The following is a 12894-nucleotide window of genomic DNA, read 5'->3' as shown; positions in this document are numbered from 1 at the left end:
CGCGGCTCCCTAGCCGTCACCGGTAACGGAAGGCCTCTCGACCAGACGGCAACCTTCCCGTCCGAGCCTCTGCGAGGGGTTTCAAACTAGAGGGAGGGGAAAACTGAGGAAAAGTTAAGAGGCTGGGGAAAACTGAGTACAACTAACGAACCAGGGGCACGAAAATAGAAATCCCAATAAAAAAACTAGCAAGGACAGACCTTTGCCTTGTGCATCTAGCTTGGTCGTGATGACAAAGCTTATGCTTCCTTCAAGACATAATACTACACTTGACCATTCTTTTTTAGTGAAGACTCACAATTTTATCGGACATAAACCACTATGGGACAACTCCATTAAAGAACATATTCACATGCCCATTTTCACCAAATATATGACATGCTTCAAGCATATGATCTTTTCATTATGGTCACATATTGTACTTGCACTTAACAATCTTGATGTTCAGCAACTTGATGATATCCACACATGGAATTTATAGAAACTTATTTTTGATGCATGCTAATGAAAAGATACCATGCCACGAGATCACATGATCCCATGTGGTACACCTTTGATTTGAGTTTTGACCAACTTGAATCTACTCGTTGCACTATGTCTTGGAAAACCGTGTATCTCCTATTACTCTACCAAACATTCTTGATATGCATAAAGAATTATTCAGTTGGAATCAAACTCTCGAGAACTTGTACCCCCATGGCTTAACACACAAGCTAGTGCATGGTTTCCTTTTAGTTCCACACAAGAACTCCATCTTTCTTTATTTTCTTATTATTTCAAACTCGAATCCAACATATGGTTTTCAAGAATTTCCTATGCAAAATCCCTTGAAGTATAACCCAGTGAAAATAGTAGTCATAGGTATTGTCATTAATCTCCCAAACCATGCATTGGGGCTCCATGCACTTTCAACCATTGAAAAAAATCGGTTTCTTCGTATTTTTTCATAGTGTCTCATACATGCAACTAGGATGCGTCCACATATGGATTAACTTGTTAACCTTCATGCATTTTATCTAAAAGAAAATATGCAACTATTTACAGGTCAGAACCACTTCACCATGTCCTTTGATTGTAATTTTTATATATATAAAATATGTACTTGGGCTCAATAATAATTGAAACATTGACATCATCGCGTTGGGCTCAGCGAATCTGGTTCGCTAAATCCCTTGTATCGTGGATCCGACGAGCCCGAACCCGCTCACCACATCTTCGGCTGAAGCCAAACTATTGGAATTTATAGGTCAAGCTCACTAATAAAACCCTAGAAATCACAAATGCATGTCTGACTTGAATAACATAGGCAGAAAGCTTAGTTGCACGTTTAGGAGGGGAGACAATGCATAATCCTCCTAGTAGTATGTGTAGAAGATTTAAAAAAATGGATATGTCATGTTTCATGATCAAATCAAGCCCCACTAATGCATTTTGAAAGATCAAAATACGCAGGTGAAACGAGAACCTCTTGGGCCCCATGCTGAAAGGGGAACATGTGAGAAGAAACTTGCACCATCACACATAACTCAAATTTTTATTCTTGCTCTCTCTCTCTCTCTCTCTCTCTAGATGGTTGAAGGGATTCATTTTCCATGCGTGGATGTAACAATGTTTGCTTTATTTAATCATTCCAAAACTGAGATAATGGATGTATGAAGTTTGGAACACTTAGTTTGAATGATTATATTGCCTAGCTTACTGAGACTGCACATCGTTGCATTGAGATCCTGCCATTGTAGGGAAGCCCTTGGGACGTGCATAGGACACAAAGCTTAGTGGTCGCCAAAAAAATGTAACACCAACTCCATTTTTTTACAAAATAATTGCTTGCCTTATTTTTGGTCACTGTTGTGTTCGATGTGTATGTTCTGCCATCTATATTGTCTATATGGGTAGTAAATTTGGAGATGATGATTTTAGATTGACCATTTTTTTATATAGATGGCCCACTAGTAGAAAACATGCCTTTGGTCAGGCACCTTTTGTCCCCTCCGTGTCCTGGGCCAGGACCCAAGGCCTGGCCACGTCACCCCGAAAACGCCCAAGCACGACACTCATTGGTCCCGGTTTATTAGGACCCTTTTGTCACGGTTTGAGATACAAACTGGGACTAAAGGGTTCTGCGGCCAGGTGCTACCCCTTTAGTCCCGGTTTGTATCTCATACCGTGACAAATGGGCGAACCCTATATATATGGCAGCCCCCCTTCTCACTCTCTTATTTTTTTTGTTGGTGGAGGAGTGTGGCTTTGTGCTTGTCTTTTTTTGCTAGTATGCACTAGAGGTGTTTGTTGAAATGTGTGTTAGAGTGACACTACTCGAGTTCACAGAAAACAAGTATGATATGAGGTGCCCGAGCCACACTTAAACTTCCTCCTCTTAATTTCCACCTGTCCTACAAGGTTAGCAACTATTTTCTCGTTTAGACCGTGCGGTACTAATTTTAGGATCGTGATTGTGTTTGATATACAATTGTTTCATGCAGATGAGCCATCCATGGATGTACGGTGACCGACGCACACCCGCTTACATAAAAGGCGTGCATTCTTTTCGCGATGCGACCGAGGCGAACAAGCATGGTGATGGCTTTATGTATTGTCCATGTGTTGATTGTCGGAATGTGAAGGATCACACTTCCTCAAGAGTCATTCAGAGCCACCTGCTTCATTCCGGTTTCATGTCTGGCTATAATGTTTGGACGAAGCACGGAGAAAGAGGGGTTATGATGAAAGACGGCGATGAATAAGAGAACGATGATGGCTACCGATCTATGTTCCCTGAGTACGCTGGACGGCAATGGAAGACAATGAAGAAGAATGCCAGGGTGAAGAATAAGAACCAGGTGAGCCCGCTGATGATTTTGGTCGGGTCATTTCTGATGCACGGAGAGGCTACGATACAGAAAAAGAGCGGCTGCAGTTCGAGCAGATGTTACAGGACCACAATAAATTGTTGTACCCAACTTGTGAAGATGGCCAGAAGAAGCTAGGCAGCACACTAGAATTGTTGAAGTGGAAGGCAAAGAGCGGTGTGTCTGACTCGGCATTTGAAAAGTTGATGCTAATAATGAAGAAGATGATTCCAAGAAAGAACGCCCGCCAGCACGTACGAAGCAAAGAAGGTTGTCTGCCCTGTAGGATTAGACGTGCAGAAGATACATGCATGCCCTAATGACTGCATCCTCTACCGTGGTGAGTACGAGAATATGGATAAATGCCCGGTATGCAGTGCATTGCGGTATAAGATCAGAAAAGATGACCCTGGTGATACTGAGGGCGAGCCACGCAAAAAGATGGTTCCTGCGAAGATGATGTGGTATGCTCCTATAATACCACGGTTGAAACATCTGTTCAGAAACAAAGAGCATACCAAGTTGTTGCGATGGCACATGGAATACCGTAAGAAAGACGATAAGTTGAGGCACCCCGCTGATGGTCGGCAGTGGAGAAAAATTGAGAGAGAGTTTCCGGACTTTGCAGATGATGCAAGGAACTTATGGTTTGGTCTAAGTACAGATGGCAAGAATCCTTTTGGGGAGAAGAGCTGCAGCCATAGCACCTGGCCTGTGACTCTATGTATCTACAACCTTCCTCCCTGGTTGTGCATGAACCGGAAGTTCATTATGATGCCAGTGCTCATCCAAGGTCCGAAGCAACCTGGCAATGATATTGATGTGTACCTAAGGCCATTAGTTGATGAAATTTTATAGTTGTGGGCTAAACCAGGTGTACATGTGTGGGATGAGCACAAACAAGAGGAATTTGACCTACGAGCGTTGCTTTTCGTAACCATAAATGACTGGCCTGCTCTTAGTAACATTTCAGGATAATCAAACAAGGGATACAATGTATGCACGCACTGTTTGGATCAGACAGAAAGTATATATCTGGAAAAATGTAGGAAGAATGTGTACCCCTACAATCGTCATTTTCTTCCGTAAAAGTATCCCTTAAAGAAAAAAGGCAAGCATTTCGATGGCAAGGCACAAACCCGGTCAAAGCCTTTCACCTGTACTGGTGTTGAAGTATTTGGTATGGTCAAGGATTTAAAAGTAATCTTTGGAAAGGTGCTTGTGACGGTAAAGCACACGTCCGTTGGGAACCCCAAGAGGAAGGTATGATGAGTACAGCAGCGAGTTTTCCCTCAGTAAGAAACCAAGGTTATCGAACCAGTAGGAGATGAAGATCACGTGAAGGTTGTTGGTGAAGGAGTGTAGTGCGGCGCAACACCAGGGATTCCGGCGCCAACGTGGAACCTGCACAAGACAATCAAAATACTTTGCCCCAACTTAACAGTGAGGTTGTCAATCTCACCGGCTTGCTGAAAACAAAGGATTAAACGTATGGTGTGGAAAATTATGTTTGCTTGCAGAAAAAAAAGAGAACAATGATTGCAGTAGGTTGTATTTTAGATGTAAAAGAATGGACCGGGGTCCACAGTTCACTAGTGGTGTCTCTCCAATAAGATAAATAACATGTTGGGTAAACAAATTACAGTTGGGCAATTGACAAATAGAGAGGGCATAACAATGCACATACATATCATGATGACTACTATGAGATTTACTTAGGGCATTACGACAAAGAACATAGACCGCCATCCAGCATGCATCTATGCCTAAAAAGTCCATCTTCGGGTTAGCATCCGCACCCCTTCCAGAATTAAGTTGCAAGCAACAGACAATTGCATTAAGTACTGTGCGTAATGTAAATAATACAAATATCCTTAGACAAAGCATTGATGTTTTATCCCTAGTGGCAACAACACATCCACAACCTTACAACTTTCTGTCACTGTCCCAGATTCAATGGAGGCATGAACCCACTATCTACCATAAATACCCCTCTTGGAGTTACAAGTATCAACTTGGCCAGAGCTTCTACTAGCAACGGAGAGCATGCAAGATCATAAACAACATATATGATAGATCAATAATCAACTTGACATAGTATTCCATATTCACCGGATCCCAACAAACACAACATGTAGCATTACAAATAGATGATCTTGATCATGATAGGCAGCTCACAAGATCTAAACATGATGGAATAATAGGAGAAGACAACCATCTAGCTACTGCTATGAACCCATAGTCCAAGGATGAACTACTCACGCATCAGTCCGGAGGCGGGCATGGTGATGTAGAGCCCTCCGGTGATGATTCCCCTCTCCGGCAGGGTGCCGGAGGAGATCTTCTGAACCCCCCTCCCCGAGATGGGGTTGACGGCGGCGGCGTCTCTGGAACTGTTCTCGTATTTTGGCTCTCGGTACTACGGTTTTCGGAGACGAAGGAATAAATAGGCGAAGGGGCAGCATCTGGGGAGCCAGGGGGCTCCCTCCCCACATGTCGGCGTGGCAGTGCCCCCCCGGGCCGCCCTATGGTGTGGGCCCCCTGCTGGCCTTCGTCAACTCTTCTTCGGTCTTTGATACGTCTCAAACGTATCTATAATTCCTTATGTTCCATGCTACTTTTATGATGATACTCACATGTTTTATACACATTATATGTCATATTTATGCGTTTTCCGGAACTAACCTATTGACGAGATGCCAAAGGGCCGATTGCTTCGTTTTCTGCTGTTTTTGGTTTCGAAATCCTAGTAAGGAAATATTCTCGGAATCGGACGAAATCAATGCCCGGTATCCTATTTTTCCACGAAGCTTCCGGAACACCCGAGAGCCACCAGAGGGGAGCCCTGGTGGGCCCAGATGATAGGGCGGCGCGGCCAGGGCCTGGGCCGCGCCCCCTATTGTGTCACCGCCTCGTCAGCCCTCCGACTCCGCCTCTTCGCCTATTTAAAGGTCCCTGACCTAAAACCTCGAGACGGAAAAGCCACGGTACGAGAAACCTTCCATAGCCGCCGCCATCGCGAAGCCAAGATCTGGGGGACAGGAGTCTCTGTTCCGGCATGCCGCCGGGACGGGGAAGTGCCCCCGGAAGGCTCCTCCATCGACACCACCGCCATCTTCATCAACGCTGCTGTCTCCCATGAGGAGGTAGTAGTTCTCCATCGAGGCTCGGGGCTGTACCGGTAGCTATGTGGTTAATCTCTCTCCTATGTACTTCAATGCAATGATCTCATGAGCTGCCTTACATGATTGAGATTCATATGAGTTTTGTATCACTATTAGTCTATGTGCTACTCTTGTGATGTTATTAAAGTAGTCTATTCCTCCTTCACGGTGTAATGGTGACGAGTGTGTGCATCGTGTAGTACTTGGCGTAGGCTATGATCATAATCTCTTGTAGGTTATGGAGTTAATTATTACTATGATAGTATTGATGTGATTTATTCCCCCTTCGTAGTGTGATGGTGACAGTGTGCATGCTATGTTAGTACTCGGTTTAAATTGCAAAGATCTATTATGCTCTAAAGGTTACTTAAATATGAATGTCGAATGTTGTGGAGCTTGTTAACTCCGGCATTGAGGTGCTCTCGTAGCCCTACACAACGAATGGTGTTCATTATCAAACAAGAGTATATGTAGCACAAAGGAAGAGAACTTATTTATTTATGTGATCAATGTTGAGAGTGTCCACTAGTGAAAGTATGATCCCTAGGCCTTGTTTCCAAATACTGCAATCATCGCTTGTTTATTGTTTTATCGCATCTTTACTTCCTCGCAATATTACTACCATCAACCGCACGCCGACAAGCACTTTTCACGCGCCGTTACTACTACTCATATTCATTCATACCATTTTTATTTCACTATCTCTTCGCCGAACTAGTGCACCTATACATCTGACAAGTGTATTAGGTGTGTTGGGGACACAAGAGACTTCTTGTATCGTGATTGCAGGGTTGCTTGAGAGGGATATCTTTGACCTCTTCCTCCCCGAGTTCGATAAACCTTGGGTGATCCACTTAAGGGAAACTTGCTGCTGTTCTACAAACCTCTCGCTCTTGGAGGCCCAACACTGTCTACAAGAATAGAAGCACCCATAGACATCAAGCACTTTTCCAGGCGCCGTTGTCGGGGAGGAAAGGTAAAAGGCACTCATACTCCGGTCCCAGGTAACTAAGTACTTTTCTGTTGCCGTTGTGTGTGTGCTCGAAGCTATTTCCTTTAGATCCTGCAATTGCATCTTTTTGTTTCTTGTTAAACACTAGTAAGGCATAATGGAAAACATATGTGAGCTTTTTGTACTATTTCTCGAGTCAAGACATGAATGGTTTAATGCGAAAATTAAAAAACCTATGAAACCTTATTTGCATGCTAGTAGCAATGATATTAGTATGAACGCTTTGAACACCATTGTTGCTAATGATATAGAAAATTCTAAGCTTGGGGAGGTCGGTTTTGATGAAAATGATCTCTTTAGCCCTCCGGGTATTGAGGAGAAAGTTTATGTTGATTATGATATGCGTCCCATATATGATTATAATGATAGTGGTCTTTTGGTGCCGCCTACTATGGAGGATAAATTTGATTATGATTATACTATGCCTCCTACACTTGATGAGAATAATAATGATAGTTACTTTGTTGAATTTGCTCCCACTACAACTAATAAAACTGATTATGCTTATGTTGGGAGTAGTAATAATTTTATGCATGAGACTCATGATAAGAATGTTTCATTTGATAGTTATATTGTTGAGTTTGCTCATGATGCTACTGAAAGTTATTATGAGAGAGGAAAATATGGTTGTAGAAATTTTCATGTTACTAAAACACCTCTCTATATGCTGAAATTTTTGAAGTTACACTTGTTTTATCTTTCTATGCTTGTTGCATTATGCTTCATGAATTTTTTTATTTACAAGATTCCTATGCATAGGAAGCATGTTAGGCTTAAAATTGTTTTGAATTTTCTTCTTGATGCTCTCTTTTGCTTCAACTACTATTTCTTGGGAGTGCATCATTAAAACTGCTGAGCCCATCTTAATGGCTATAAAGAAAGCACTTCTTGGGAGATAACCCATGTTTTTATTTTACTACAGCAATTTTGTTTTATATTTGAGTCTTGGAAGTTGTTACTACTGTAGCAACCTCTCCTTATCTTTATTTTATTGCATTTGTTGTGCCAAGTAAAGTCTTTGATAGTAAGGTTGATACTAGATTTGGATTACTGCGCAGAAACAGATTTCTTGCTGTCACGAATTTGGGTATGATTCTCCGTAGATAACTCAGAAAAATCTGCCAATTTACGGGAGTGATCCACAGATATGTACGCAACTTTCATTCAATTTGGGCATTTTCATCTGAGCAAGTCTGGTGCCTCTACAAAATTCGTCTTTACGGACTGTTCTGTTTTGACAGATTCTGCCTTTTATTTCGCATTGCCTCTTTTGCTGTGTTGGATGGATTTCTTTGTTCCATTAACTTCCAGTAGCTTTGAGCAATGTCCAGAAGTGTTAAGAATGATTGTGTCACCTCTGAACATGTGAATTTTTGATTATGCACTAACCCTCTAATGAGTTTGTTTCGAGTTTGGTGTGGAGGAAGTTTTCAAGGGTCAAGAGAGGAGGATGATATACTATGATCGAGAAGAGTGAAAAGTCTAAGCTTGGGGATGCCCCCGTGGTTCATCCCTGCATATTTCAAGAAGACTCAAGCATCTAAGCTTGGGGATGCCCAAGGCATCCCCTTCTTCATCGACAAATTATCAGGTTTCTTCTCTTGAAACTATATTTTTATTCGGTCACATCTTATGTACTTTGCTTGGAGCGTCTGTGTGCTTTTATTTTCGTTTTGTTATTTTCATTCTCTGAATAAATTCATGCTTGTGTGGGAGAGAGACACGCTCCGCTGGTTCATATGAACACATGTGTTCTTAGCTTTATTCTTAATGTTCATGGCGAAGGTTGAAACTGCTTCGTTAATTGTTATATGGTTGGAAACAGAAAATGTTGCATGTGGTAATTGGTATAATGTCTTGAATAATTTGATACTTGGCAATTTTTGTGCTCATATAGATCATGTTTAAGCTCTTGCATCATGTACTTTGCACCCATTAATGAATAACTACATAGAGCTTGTTAAAATTTGGTTTGCATGATTGATCTCTAGAGTCTAGATATTTTCTGGTTGAGGTGTTTGAAAAACAAGGAGACAATGTAAAGTCTTATAATAGTTACAATATGTTCATATGTGAGTCTTGCTGCACCTTTTATACTTGAGTTTGCTTCAAACAACCTTGCTAGCCTAGCTTTGTATTGAGAGGAATTCTTCTCGTGCATCCAAATCCTTGAGCCAAATACTATGCCATTTGTGTCCACCATACCTACCTACCACATGGTATTTCTCTGCCATTCCAAAGTAAATTACTTCATGTGCTACCTTTAAACAATTCAAAAGCTATTATCTCTTATTTGTGTCAATGTTTTATAGCTCATGAGGAAGTATGTGGTGTTTTATCTTTCGATCTTGTCATTTACTTTTGACAGACTTTCACAATGGACTAGTGGCTTCATCCGCTTATCCAATAATTTTGCAAAAAGAGCTGGCAATGGGGTTCCCAGCCCCAATTAATCAACCTTCATTAATAATTCTCTTCACATGTTTTGCTCGATTCATCAGTAAGCAACTTAATTTTGCAAATAGACACTCCTTCATGGTATGTGAATGTTGGAAGGCACCCGAGGATTCGGTTAGCCATGGCTTGTGTAAGCAAAAGGTTGGGAGGAGTGTCAACCATAAATAATGAAACTAAAATACATGTCTAAACAAAAGAGAAGAGGGATGATCTACCTTGTTGGTAGAGATAACGTCCTTCATGGGAGCCGCTCTTGAAAGTCTGGTTGATGAGGTAGTTAGAGTGCCCACTATCATTCGTTGACAACAACAAACACCTCTCAAAACTTTACTTTTATACGCTCTATATGATTTCAAAACTTAAAAAGCTCTAGCACATGATTTAATCCATGCTTCCCTCTGCGAAGGGCCATTCTTCTACTTTTATGTTGAGTCAGTTTACCTACTTCTTTCTATCTTAGAAGCAAACACTTGTGTCAACTGTGTGCATTGATTCTTACATGTTTACCTATTGCACTTGTTACATTACTTTATGTTGACAACTATCCATGAGATATACATGTTACAAGTTGAAAGCAATTGCTGAAACTTAATCATCCTTTGTGTTGCTTCAAAGCTTTCTACTAAGAATTTATTGCTTTATGAGTAACTCTTATGCAAGTCTTATTGATGCTTGTCTTGAAAGTACTATTCATGAAAAGTCTTTGCTATATGGTTCAGTTGTTTACTCATTGTCTTTACCATTGCTTTGAATCGCTGCATTCATCTCATATGCTTTACAATAGTATGATCAAGATTATGATAGCATGTCACTTCAGAAATTATCTTTGTTATCGTTTACCTACTCGAGGGCGAGTAGGAACTAAGCTTGGGGATGCTTGATACGTCTCAAACGTATCTATAATTTCTTATGTTCCATGCTACTTTTATGATGATACTCACATGTTTTATACACATTATATGTCATATTTATGCGTTTTCCGGAACTAACCTATTGACGAGATGCCAAAGGGCCAGTTGCTGTTTTCTGCTGTTTTTGGTTTCAGAAATCCTAGTAAGGAAATATTCCGGAATCGGACGAAATCAATGCCCAGCATCCTATTTTTCCACGAAGCTTCCAGAACACCCAAGAGCCACCAGAGGGGAGCCCTGGTGGGCCTAGATGATAGGGAGGCGCGGCCAGGGCCTGGGCCGCGCCCCCCTATTGTGTCACCGCCTCGTCAGCCCTCCGACTACGCCTCTTCGCCTATTTAAAGGTCCCTGACCTAAAACCTCGAGACGGAAAAGCCACGGTACGAGAAACCTTCCAGAGCCGCCGCCATCGCGAAGCCAAGATCTGGGGGACAGTAGTCTCTGTTCCGGCACGCCGCCGGGACGGGGAAGTGCCCCCGGAAGGCTCCTCCATCGACACCACCGCCATCTTCATCAACGCTGTTGTCTCCCATGAGGAGGGAGTAGTTCTCCATCGAGGCTCGGGGCTGTACCGATAGCTATGTGGTTAATCTCTCTCCTATGTACTTCAATACAATGATCTCATGAGCTGCCTTACATGATTGAGATTCATATGAGTTTTGTATCACTATTAGTCTATGTGCTACTCTTGTGATGTTATTAAAGTAGTCTATTCCTCCTTCACGGTGTAATGGTGACAGTGTGTGCATCGTGTAGTACTTGGCGTAGGCTATGATCATAATCTCTTGTAGGTTATGGAGTTAATTATTACTATGATAGTATTGATGTGATTTATTCCCCCTTCGTAGTGTGATGGTGACGAGTGTGCATGCTATGTTAGTACTCGGTTTAAATTGCAAAGATCTATTATGCTCTAAAGGTTACTTAAATATGAATGTCGAATGTTGTGGAGCTTGTTAACTCCGGCATTGAGGTGCTCTCGTAGCCCTACACAACGAATGGTGTTCATTATCAAACAAGAGTATATGTAGCACAAAGGAAGAGAACTTATTTATTTATGTGATCAATGTTGAGAGTGTCCACTAGTGAAAGTATGATCCCTAGGCCTTGTTTCCAAATACCGCAATCATCGCTTGTTTACTTGTTTTATCGCATCTTTACTTCTGCAATATTACTACCATCAACCGCACGCCAGCAAGCACTTTTCAGGCGCCGTTACTACTGCTCATATTCATTCATACCATTTGTATTTCACTATCTCTTCGCCGAACTAGTGCACCTATACATCTGACAAGTGTATTAGGTGTGTTGGGGACACAAGAGACTTCTTGTATCGTGATTGCAGGGTTGCTTGAGAGGGATATCTTTGACCTCTTCCTCCCTGAGTTCGATAAACCTGGGGTGATCCACTTAAGGGAAACTTGCTGCTGTTCTACAAACCTCTGCTCTTGGAGGCCCAACACTGTCTACAAGAATAGAAGCACCCGTAGACATCAGTCTTCTGGAACACTCTGTGGAAAATAGGGCCATGGGCTTTTGTTTCGTCCAATTCCGAGAATATTTGTAAACCAACTTTTTTGAAATCAAAAACAGCAGAAAACATGAACTGGCACTGTGGCATCTTGTTAATAGGTTAGTCCCAGAAAATGCATAAAAACATTATAAAGCGTGAATAAAACATGTAGGTATTGTCATAAAACTAGCATGAAACATAAGAAATTATAGATACTGTTATCACCAGAATTTGACTGGATCAGAGGTGGGCCGCGATTAAGATGGGCTTGAAGAACATACACGGAAGAAATACATGAATCGGCCTTGTATACAAAGTTTGGGCTAGTTTGCCCGTGTATCTGTAAATATAGTAGGATACGTGTCGGTTAGATAGAATTTGGCTCGTGCACGGTTGGGATTATTCCCACGTTAGAAAGTCTACGGACTATAAATATGTATCTAGGGTTATTGAGAAAAACAACAATCACGTTCATCACAAACCAATCTAGGCGCATCGCCAACCCCTTGTTTCGAGGGTTTCTTCCGGGTAAGCATCATGTTGCCTAGATCGCATCTTGCGATCTAGGCGAGTACACGTTTATTCGTTGATCATGCGTTGCTCGTGCTGAAGCCTTGTTGATGGCGAGCAGCGTAGTTATCATAGACGTGTTAGGGTTAGCATTGTTTCATCGTATCATATGCTTTCATCCATGCAACCCTTAGACGTCTAGCCGCCCTTACACCTATCTTAGGTGTAAGGGCGGCACCTCGCTTGATCATTGTTTAGTAGATCCGATCTGTTATGATTGCTCCTTGTTCTTCAAGGATTAGTTTAATATCTGCATAGTTAGGCCTTGCAAACGGGTTGAAGGATCCGATAGCACGTAGGGTGTAGTTTGCTAGCCCTAGATAAGATGTTCCGGGATCAACTTCATGTTGGTTTTTAGGCCTTGTCTAGGGTCGGTTTATTATCACCGTGCGTGGCTGCCGGGCTCAATCACGTGTAG

The sequence above is a fragment of the Lolium rigidum genome, chromosome 5, assembly GCF_022539505.1.
Source record: "Lolium rigidum isolate FL_2022 chromosome 5, APGP_CSIRO_Lrig_0.1, whole genome shotgun sequence".
NCBI lineage: Eukaryota > Viridiplantae > Streptophyta > Magnoliopsida > Poales > Poaceae > Lolium > Lolium rigidum.
This window is presented reverse-complemented; position numbering follows the sequence as displayed.